The 11,391-nt window shown below is 45.3% G+C and overlaps 1 long non-coding RNA gene across 1 annotated transcript; it reads left to right on the forward strand.

Annotated features, from left to right (window-relative positions):
* The first annotated feature begins 4,176 nt into the window (after positions 1-4,176).
* On the forward strand, positions 4,177-9,633 carry LOC144457598 (uncharacterized). Its single transcript, XR_013487051.1, has 2 exons — positions 4,177-6,227; positions 9,320-9,633. It is a non-coding gene; the product is annotated as an uncharacterized LOC144457598 (long non-coding RNA).
* Positions 9,634-11,391: the final 1,758 nt, after the last annotated feature.

An 11,391-nucleotide genomic window follows, 5' to 3' on the forward strand; every position in this document is an offset into this window, starting at 1 on the left:
CCCTCTCTCCTACTTCAAGTAGCCACCTTTGTGTTAAGGGAATTAGAGAAGAAGGGACCTGAGAGTAGTGGTCAAGGTCAGAGTGAACCTTACTAGGTTCACCAGCTCACTGCGACCAAGTGCCAAATCAATAGTTGTGGCCAGACAAGGCCAGAGGACCCTTATGATGACCAGTAAGTCAAGATGGGGAAGAACCAGCTGTCCTGAGTTCTAGTTGTGGACCAGCAACCAGATCCACACTCCTATGACATGACAAGATTCTGACTCCAGAGGTGTCAGAGGTCGTTTATGACTGATGATGACTCATCCTAAGGGAAATGTGAATTGAACATTCTGTGGGAACTGTATGATTATAATCTTTCATCTCAAGGGAAGACTCACATCATATATGTCCTGAACTCTTGGATCCAGAGCAATCTTAAGTCTAGGGGACTTCCAGGATCTAGGAAAATGGCAGATTTGTAACTGCTTTATCATTATGCTTTGTCTCATTATTTATATGCTGTTTACTTTTTGATTCTGTGCTGAGGAAAAACACTGTAAGTAACCATTTAGGTTGTGTATTTATTTCCTTGGGGAACCAATTCCATCATGCCAAGATTGTGTGACTAGTCCTCTTTGAAATAAAGTGTGTTCAAAAGGAGACAGGGTTGGCCAGCAGCCAGGAACCTAAAATTAAATTCTGATTGGTAGATCCTCAAATACACACAGCCCTAGATGACAAATGTCACCACTCTGAAGAGAAATGACAGAACTGAAGATAGAAGGTCTCAGGGGGCTTTCTAATAACCATAAAGAAGGAAACACTTAGCACTTCTGCTCCAAAGAGGCATCTCAAATCTCCACCTGCCTTTCAGACATTTCATACAGAATGTCTGGTAGACGTCTTAAACTCAACATGTTCACAACTGAACTCATTATCTTTTCCCCTAAACCCTACTCTCCTCCTACTTTTCCTACTACTGTAGAAGGCATCTTCGTCCTCCTAGTCCTTCATGCTCCCAATTTAGGAGTCGTCCTCAACTCCTCACTCAATTCCTCACTATCTCTCACCCCCATCATCTGTTGTCAAAGCCTGTCAATTTCGCTTTTGCAACATCTCCGGAACCCATCTCTAACACTGCCACCGTTTTGGTACAAGTCCTCATCACCTCACTCCTGGCACTTCTTTAATAGCCTTCTGGTGGGTCTACCTTCCTCAAGTCTCTCCCCACTCCAATCCTTTCAGCCACTAAATTGATTTTCCGAAAGCTTAGGTTTGGCCAACTCAACCCTCCTACTCAATAAACTCCAGTGGCTCCCTATTGCCTCCAATATCAAATACAAAATGTTCTGTTTGTCATTCAAAGCCTTTCATGACCTAGCCCCATCCTACCTTTCTCTTACACTTCATTCCTTTATTCCTTCACACATACTCTTCCGTCTAATGCGTGGGCTTCCAGAATGTTCCACAAACACTCCCTCTCTCAGCTCCAGGAATTTTCTCCAACTGCCCCCCATATCTGGAACACTTTCCCTCCTCCACTTTGACTACTGAGATCCCTGACTTCATTTAAGTCATAACTAAAATCCCATTTTCTACAGGAAGCCTTCCCCAACTACTCTTAATTCCAGTGCCTTCTCTCTGTTAATTATTTCTTATTTATCCTGTATATAACTTGGTCAATATATGTTTATTTGCATGTTAGATTGTAACCCCCTTGAGGGCAAGGACTATCTTTTGCCTCTTTTAGTATCCCCAGAACTTAGCCTGGCAGGTAGTAGGTGCTTAATAAATGCTTATTGATTGATTGATATGCAAACTGCAGGGGTGAGCACATGACCCCCCCCATCAAGTGGCTATCAGCACCAAACCAGAGTAAGTCTGTTAAGAAATTGTCCAAAGGGGGGCAGCTAGGTGGCACAGTGGATAGAGCACTGGCCCTGAAGTCAGGAGTACCTGAGTTCAAATCCGGCCTCAGACCAAACACTTGACACACTCACTAGCTGTGTGACCCTGGGCAAGTCACTTAACCCCAATTGCCTAAAAAAAAAAAAGGGTTAAAAAATTAAAAAAAGAAATTGTCCAAAGGGACTGGAAGGGGAGTGAAGTTGAGAATTAGAGATTATCTTTGGGTTTCAGTTTCCTAATTTGTAAAATGAAGGTTTTGGACTAGATGATCTTTAAGCTAGAAAGAACAATGGAGTCAGAGAACCTGGGTTCCAACCCCCACTCTGTGAGAAAGCATGAACAAATCATTCTCTTTCTCTGAGCTTCATCCATAAAATGAGGGCACAGGACTAGATTATCTCTGAAGTCTCATGCAGCTCTGAATAAAATGATACTTACTATTCTAAATCTATGATAAGCATCTGTGATTATATGTGTGTGGAGGGAGGGTCAGAGGAAAATAAGAGAGAGAGTCATTTATCTCTATGCCATCTACTCAGGATAGGATACCCAGGTCAAGTATAACCACTATCCTTGCTGAGGAGGAAGAGAAGGAGAAGGAGGAGGAGGAGGAGGAGGAGCAGAAGGAGACAGTATGAAGCTAAGCTCAGGGGCCAGAAATGAGATAAAGCCTTTCCATAGTCTCAGAATTGTCCTTCCTCCAGTCCCACCCTTTGAGGCCCACAAAGCAAGCCAGCACCTTTCCTGGAACTCAGCAGAGAAGGGAGCCCCTCCCTAGCCAGCCTTGGCACCTCTCTGGGTACAGCATGTCCCCTGGGGCACCCTGCAGACACCCCAGCAGGCCTAGGTGTACCGTAGGGCAATTTCTTCCTCCTTATCCCTCTCTCTGCCCATGTGTGTCCTTGGCCTTGCCTTTGGCAGCTGAAAGGCTCCTCTCTAGCAGCTAGCTTCTTACCCCCTTGTTATGCTCAAAATGGTTCTGTCCTTCTGCCAGACCACAGAGAACTCCAAGGGCTGAGGGTGAGGGGAGGAGGGAAGTGACAACATGAATGTCCTTTGGGGTGTCACAATTCTTAAGGCTCTTCGTGTGCCTTTGGAAGGGACCATGGACAAGTCAAAATAGGAGTGTCTCAGCTGTGCCACATCCCCTCTACCTTTTTCCCCTCTAGGAGAATCCCTAATCTGTCATCTAGGGAGAGGCAGAACCTCTAAACCAAGTGTAATCAGAAGACTGGAGGAGTGGGGAGATAAAAGAGGCGAGGTCTCCTGCATCTGGGATTCTTTTCCTTTTCTCAGGCCCAAAGAAGGGCCCATTGAACACGACCCCCCCCCCCACAGGCCATGCCATTCCTATCCCGTTACCCAAAGAAACCCCTCTCTTATACCCTATCTCTACCTCTTTCTCTTTTCCCAAAACAGAGGAACTGTGTGCTTCTATCCTAGGTTCTGTGGTTCCGCCCACTCCCCAGAATTATCATCTCCACCCAAGTACAGTCCAGCTCTGACTGATGCAGGTAGACCAAAATCTGTGCTGACCCCAACCACACCATAACCTTGGGTGGCCCAAAGCTGTCGATGGGCTGGTGAACAGGATTGGTGAGGAGTGTGTGTGTGTGAGGGGTGGGGGGAGGGTAAGGGGGGTGAGGTTGGGTACGATGGCCGGTACTTATGTGTTTTCCAGTCTGGGTGTGGGAGCGTCTCCTTTCAGATAGGGAGTACTGTACATGCCTGAGGTGTCTGTAGGTACATACTCTACTTGCACGAGAATTTGGGTGGGGGGAGGGGGGGAGCTGTCCTGTAGGCAAGGAGCAAGCCCTGGTGAGCGGGAGGTGGGGGTTAGACGACGAACCTCCAGGGAGGTACCAGAGGAGGCTCCAGGGGGCCCAGGAACTTGCACCCATCAGCTCCGCCTGTAACTGCTGTGTGTATATTGGGTCTAGGAGCTGAGCTGACCGCAGGCTGCAGGAGCGGTTTATCTGGTGAGCGAGCACACCCGCTTCCCCAGCTGCTGAGTCAGGCTGTTCTTGCACTCGCTGCCTGCTCGGTACATTGTGTTCCAGCCCTGGCTCCCTGGCCCCGAGCCCAGCTGCTCACATCAGCTTCTCACTTGTTTGTGTTCGCAGCTTGCACTGTGCCTGGCTCAGAGTACAGCCGCCCCCACGGCACTGTAGCCCCGAAGGGGGGAGTACGGGGTGGGGGGAGTGGCAGGAGACGAGTAGGGGAACAGAGGGTGGTGACGGGGGTGGGGGATGTGGAGAGGGGAGCCTGGGCACTCAGCCCACAAGGAAACTCTAACCCTGGCAGAGGAGTCCTGCCAGCCTTGTCTAAGTGCCAGTTTGGGGAGGGGTAGATGAGAATTACAGGAGGTGCCCCACTTCTCTCCTCCTATCCATTTGACCTCAAGCTCTAGCCTGTCACTGGGAGATTCCCTTTCCCCCAACTCCATCCCTACTTTCAGGTGGCAAGGAGCCCTTGGCATCATGAGGGCCAAATGCCTGTTTGAGTTAGGATTACCACTGTCTGTAGGCTGTGACCAGAGTTTGAGGCAAGAACAGATGGGCCACAGCAGGTCAGTTGAGAGAAGGAAGTATGGAGGACTTGGACTTGGGTTCTAGGCCTGACTCCACTTGGTTATAATCCATCTGCATGACCATGGACCAATCACTTTGCTTCTCAGGGCCTCAGTTTCCTCACCAGTGAAACACAAGGGTTGTGGTAGACCTGTGGTTCTTCACCTTTTTTGTTCCATGAACCCCTCTGATTAGTCTGATGGAACCTATGGACTCTTTCGCAGAATAATATTTTAAAGGCATTAAATAAAATATATAGGATTACAAAGGAAACCAATTACATTGAAAAAATTATCAAATTCTTTTAAAAAAAGAAAAAGAAAAACAAGTTCACAGATAGCAGGTTAAGAGCCCCCATCTTAGATATCTTTAAGGTCCCTTCCAGCTCTATTGTCCCTGATTCTATGAAGTCTGCCTCCTTCCACCCATCCCCAATTCTCCCTGTGAATATGAGGAAGGGTATTTGGAGGAGTGTAAGGGGGGAGGCTGGGAATTCTTCAGTTTGGGGCAGAGGAACCTGCAATAATCAAGTACAACAACAATATGACTCTCTCTGGTAAGTCAGATTGGGCAGCTGTGGAGGGTTGAGTGATCCATCTCTAGGGCTTTTAATTTCTTTCATTGCCATTCCTAAAATCCCTTTCAAAATCTGTCTTTCACACATGGTCAATGTCTTCAGCCCAAATCAAAATCGTGGGCTTCCTCTTTCTCTGGGACATGGACAGAGGTTTGGAGAAGTGTCTGGCAGGCCAGAGTCAGGCCCCTTAGAAAGGTTTGGGGACACTTCTTTCCCCCACCACTGTCCAAAAGGCCAGCTGGCCATTTTTTGTGGCTATAGAAAGAGTACTGTAAGTACAGCTATGCTAGAACAGTCCCCACCTACACACACACACACACACACACACACACACACACACACCCACAATCACTCCACCATCCATTGCCTCCAGTTCAGACGGGCATTTCTAAAAACCCAGACATATCCATGGACTGAGGCAGCACCAACTTTTTTTCATCTTTCCCTGGGCTCTGGGCCAGAGAGCCTGTGGTGGGGGTGGGGGGAGAGAGGATGTTGAACAAGAACTTAGTAATTAGGGGGAGAGTGCCCAGGATTTGGACCTCCTCAGGGTTTGTTTGCTCCAAATCAAGAAAATAAATCAGCAAGTATCAATTAAGCACAAAACCATGTACCTAACATTGCATTAGATACTGTGTGGATGCAGACTCAGGGTTCCTGTCTTCAGGAAACTCGTGGTCTATTGGAAGGGAGAGACAAATATGTGAAAAGAAAAGGGAGTACCAGGGCAGGTTTATGGATGTAGGGAGAATGGTCAGAAAAGGCTTCTGAGAAAAGACTCAAGCTAGGTCATGAAAAATAGGATCGAGTCAGCTAGGTTCAGTGCTCCCAATGGACAGCCTCACAAATTTCAGCTCTAGCACCTCCCTGAAGGCCCCATCCTGCTTCCTGCGCTATATTCTCAATAGATCGCATTGCCCTGTGTGCTTAGGTTACCCAAACCTAGAATTTTTTACTCTAAGGGACCTTAGAAATCATCTAATTCAACCCTCTAATTTCATAGAAGAGAAAACTGAGACTCCAAGAGGGGAAGTGACTTGTCTAAGGTCACACACAGCTCATGGCAGAGGAAGAATTCAAACACAAGATCAGTCACCCTTACTCTGGTGTAAGTCACGCTTACTCTGACTCTGAGGACAGCGACTCTCATTTTTCTCCAGTTTGATCTGTATCCCCAGCACCTTTCAAGGTACTATGGCTGTATTAGGCTTTTGGCATCATAGCATTTTAAGAAGGAAAGAAGAAAACAAGCGTGTACTAAGCATTTAGCGGGTGCCAGGCACTTCACTAAGCACTTTACAAATCTGATCTCATTTGATCCTCACAACAACCCTGGGACATGGGTAGGTGCTGTTATTATCTTCATTTTACAGTTGAGGAAACTGAGGCAGACAATGGTTAAGCGACTTGCCCAGGATCACACAGCTAGTAAGCATCTGAGACCATATTTGAGTCCAGGCCCAGTGCTCTATTCACTGTAATCGAACTCGTTCTCAAATAGGAAGCCCCTCTGCACTGTCCCTGAAAAGTGGTTATCCAGTCTTTGCTCAAACACGTCCAGTAACAGGACAAATCAATCAGTCAACAACTGTTTATTAACACCATGCAAGATCCCGGGGATACAAGTACAAAGAACGAAGTAATTCCTTCTTTCAAGAAGCTCACATTTTAATGGGCGAGACAGGTCCATATTTAAACAGGTACGTATTCAATATCAATATAAGGCGAGCAAAAGCAAACATCTACAAAATGGTTAAATACAAGGTGTTTGGGGATGAGGGATTGGCACTTGGGAGGATCAGGAAAAGCTTCATGTACAAAGAAGTGCATGAGCGTGAGCCTCCCTAAAGGAAGAGAGAGACTCTATGAGTTAGAGGGAAGGAAGGCAGAGGAGAAAAATCAGAGCCCCCATCCTCAGAGTCAGAGTAAGAGTGACTTACACCAAAGTAAGGATGACTCATCTAAGTCTTGTATAAGAGGCGAGGAAGTCCCGGGATGTGGACAGCCAGTACAAAGGTCATGCAAAGATGGGAGATGTGTGAGTGTGGAAGAGGCCGTTCTGACAGATCACCACAGCCCATCCTGCTTTTGGACAGCTCTCATTAATGTCTATTTTGAATTTCATTGGCCCTAGCTGCTGTTTACTCACTTTCCCTTTCTCCATGAACCATGAGTAGGGCCTAGTTCGTGGTTTGTCTGAATGCTGGAGCTCCATAAGGAACCCCAGGAGTCTGAATGTGCCCAGGGTGAACTGTGAGAGGTGGGGGGTGGGGAGAGAAGGAGAGAACACGTTTTCCAAGCTTTGAAAAGGAAAAGCAGGACCTGCTCTGCCTGGGCCTGCAGTGGGGTAAGGGGAGGAGTCTCAAGCCATCCTAGCAAGAACCCTTGCTCACTGGCCACCCTGATCCAGTCCTCCCAACCCTGGAAAAGACTGGTACAGTTTGTTATGCTGGGGCCGGAATGTACTTTGTGTTTCATATGGCCCCTGTCCAGTACTGTGCCGGCCGCTTTATATTTATCCTTTCCCAGTCCTAGACTCCATGGCATTCTGCTGCCAATCAGTCAAGCTTTCTTCTGCCCACTATGGACCTGAGTCCCAGGCCCGTGATAGAGCAGGAATAGCCTCCCAATCCTCATGGTTCTCCATTCTGTGTAGCAGCGCAGTATAGAAGGCTGCCAAAGTGGGTGCACCTCCTCCTTCTCTCCCATCCTTTGACCCCCAACCTAGGAGTCAGGCTACAAAAGAATGAGTTCACAGACTCTAGTACCTTTTCTCACTACTAACCCAGTATAGAACAAGCCATCCTTAAACCACTGAAGGATGACTCTGGGGCTTTGAGAGTGGAATCTCCAGCAGGTAGAGTGTTTGGTGGACTTGGAATCAGGAAGACCTGAATTTGAATTCTATCTCTGACTCACTAGCTGAGTGACCCTGGACAAGTCACTGAACCTCTCTCAGCCTCAGTTTCCTCATCTGTAAAATAAGGATGATACATTCATTTGGGTATGGAAATCTGTCTTACCCTATAGGAAAATAGGGGAGGAAGGGGATAAGAGAGCAGGGGGATGATAGAGAGGAGGGCAGATTGGGAAAGGGGGTAATCAGAAGGAAATACTTCTGAGGAGGGACAGGGTCAAAAGAAAGAATAGAATAGATGGGAGGGCAGGATAGGATTAAGGGAAATAGAGTTAGTTTTTCACAACATGTCTACTATGGACGTGTTTTGCTTAACTGCACATGTATTGAGTTGCTTGTGTTTTCAATGAGGGTGGGTGGGGAGGGAGGAAGAGAGAAAATTTGAAACCTAAAGTTTTAAAAACATATGTTTTAAAAAAATGTTTTCACATGCTACTGGGAAATTAGAAATACAGGAAATGGGGTACAGAAGTCTATCCTGCCCTACAGGAAAATAGAAGGGGAAGGGGATAAGAGACGGGGGGGGGGGAGAGATAGAAGAGAGGACAGACTAGGGGAAGGGATATTCAGAATGCATGCCATCTTGGGGTGGGGGGAGGGGTGAGATGGGGTGAAAATTTGGAACTCAAAAACTTGTGGAAGTGAATGTTGAAAACTAAAAATAAATAAATTTGTATTAAAACAAAAAAAATAAAATAAAATAAGGATGATAATAGCACCTATCTCAGAGGGGTGTTATGAAGATCAAATGAAATACTGTTACCTAAAGTGCTATATAAATGCTAACTACTACAATAACAACTACTACTACTATGATCATTATTGTTCTTTTTCAATGAATATAACGTTTTATTTTGATTGTGATTTTATGGCAGTTGGAAATGATTTATTTACAACTGAGGAGGCAGAGAGCAGTGAGAGGAAATCTAGAAACTGTAGTATCACAGAGATTTACAGGAAAGTGGCAAAAGGTCGGAGCAGAGTTGTTCTCAGTGCTGGGTCATTAGACTTTTTCGGTTAGAATGGAAGCTCCTTGGGGCAGGTATTTTTGCTTTTTTATTTGTATTACTAGCACTTGGAAACTGGTCTGTCACCCACTGAGCACTTAATAAATGCTTGTCGATTGAATGATTAAGGCACTGTCACCCAGGACTGAGCTTCCTCTCCCTCGTGAACAGTGTCCCCACATCCTATTTCAGCGTACTGCAGAGACTCAAGTCCCAACTGCCGCTCTCACCCCCAAAGTCCCATTGTTGGGACATCCCTCTGCCTCACTTTGCACTGTCTTCTTCAAAGCAAAGCCCAGCCACTCAAACTGAATTTGCCCAAAGTACAGTTATGACTATGTGTAGCTCATTTTCTAGGAGCCTGGGAACTTCCTTGAACAACCCTAGACAATGAAGCCTTAAGTCACCCCTGCAAGATGTGACTCAGAAGTCCCCATAACAGGAAAACTAGGTAAGATCTCCCCATCCCAAGAGCAGTCACAGATTCATTCCAGTTTGGAGTCTTAAAATTGGTTCAGCTACTTTTGTAATGATTTTCTAAATTGTGCCCAGGTGCCAGATCCAGAAGTTTGTGTTTTCTCTTGACCAGGTCAAGATACTCACAAATGGATGAATTTCTTCTTCTGCTTTTACTACCAACATTTGGGATTAAAGAGCACCTCATGTCCATTTTCCAGGCCCAAAAGACTAGTTTTTCCTTTAATCTCACCCCCCTCATTTTCTACTTTCCACTGGGTCTTTCTTCCAGGAATACTTTTTTTTTTATCAGGAGGAAGGGAAGGGAAGTAAACACCTATTTGCTCATCTTGCCATTTCACATCTTGAATACATGAGGTCCAGAGCAATTAAATGACCAATATTCACATTGTCAGTGGTGAAACTGCTCTGTTCAGGCCTTTTAAGTGTCTGTACTGGGGTTGGCCTTTGATCTCATCCCAAATAGCTTGGATTCCTGTCTCCCCCCAACCTCCTGCACATTTCCTCCTTCCCCACCTCCCCCCTCACCTCTCACCCAGAAACAAACTTGGCCTCCCTCATGATATTGATCTAGGACCGTGATGCCAGAAATCTGATGTGCTTGGGTGGGGAGGCTAAGCCTGTTCATAGTGCCATGTTCTCAAATTTTTCAGCGGCATTCCAGAGTTACAGGGGCTTTGCCACTTCCATGGATATCCAGGCTCACCAGGATGAAAGTAATAATGCTATTGAATACCACTTACATTTATATACCACTTTATATTTTTCTTTTTTTTTCAGGATTAAAAATATATACATAGGTGTTGTTGTTGAATTGTTTCAGTCATGTTGGACTCTTTGTGACCCCATTTGGGGATTTCATGGCAAAGATGCTAGAATGGTTTGCCATTTCCTTCTCTAGCTCATTTTACAGATGAGGAAACTGAAGCAGACAGGGTTAAGTGATTTGCCCAGGGTCACACAGCTAGGAAGTGTTTGAGGTCAAAGTAGAACTCAGGGAGATGAGTCTTCCTGACTCTAGGCCCAGTGCTCTATTCATTGGGCCACCTAGGTAACCTCATATATGTATTTGTGTATGTATGTATGTATGTATATACACAAATATGAGTACATATGTTTTATATATACAGATACCTTTAGTTTTTCCATAATCTTCATTTCCAAATATGTCCCTTTCTCCTTTCCTGCCCTTGTGACAAAGAATAAAAAAAGAAGAAAGAGAAAAAAATCAATTCAGCAAAACTATCATATCAGTTGAGTCTGACAGTACCCATGGTCTGCAAAGAAGAGAAGGATATTAGTCTTCTCATCCCTTCTTCAGGGCTAAGGCTGGTCATTATAATTATATAGCATCCACTTTTTATTTTATTTTTTTCTTTCTTTCCATTTACATTTCTGTATTCATGTATACTATTTTCCTGAATCTGCTTATTTCGCTCTGTATCAATTCATATGTCTTCCCAAGCTCATCTGCATTCTCCATACTCATTGTTTCTTATGGCAGGCACAGTAATATTCCATCACACAATTTGTTTAGGAATTCCTGATCAATGAGAATCTGCTTTGTTTCTGTTTCTTTGCCACTACAAAAGCACTTTATGCTTTTCATACTTATATCCATAATCTCATCTGATCCTCACAGTATTCCTGTGGGTGGGACAAATTCAAAAGATTACAGATCTAGAGCCGGAAGGGACTTCAGATGCTGTTTAATCTGACCTTTCATTTTAAAAAGAAGAAACTGAGACCCAGAGAGATTAAGTGATATGTCCAAAACCACTTAGGTAGCAAGCATCAGAGGGAGGATTCAGGACCGCTAACTCTAGAATGGGCAACTAGGTGGTACAATGGATAGAATGCCAGGCCTGGAGTCAGGAAGACTCATCTTCCTGAGTTCAAATCTGGCCTCAGACACTTAGTAGCTGTGTGACCCTGTGCAAGTCACTTAACCC

The sequence above is a fragment of the Phascolarctos cinereus genome, unplaced genomic scaffold (genome assembly GCF_003287225.1).
Source record: "Phascolarctos cinereus isolate Bilbo 61053 unplaced genomic scaffold, phaCin_HiC Scaffold_5;HRSCAF=322, whole genome shotgun sequence".
Lineage (NCBI taxonomy): Eukaryota > Metazoa > Chordata > Mammalia > Diprotodontia > Phascolarctidae > Phascolarctos > Phascolarctos cinereus.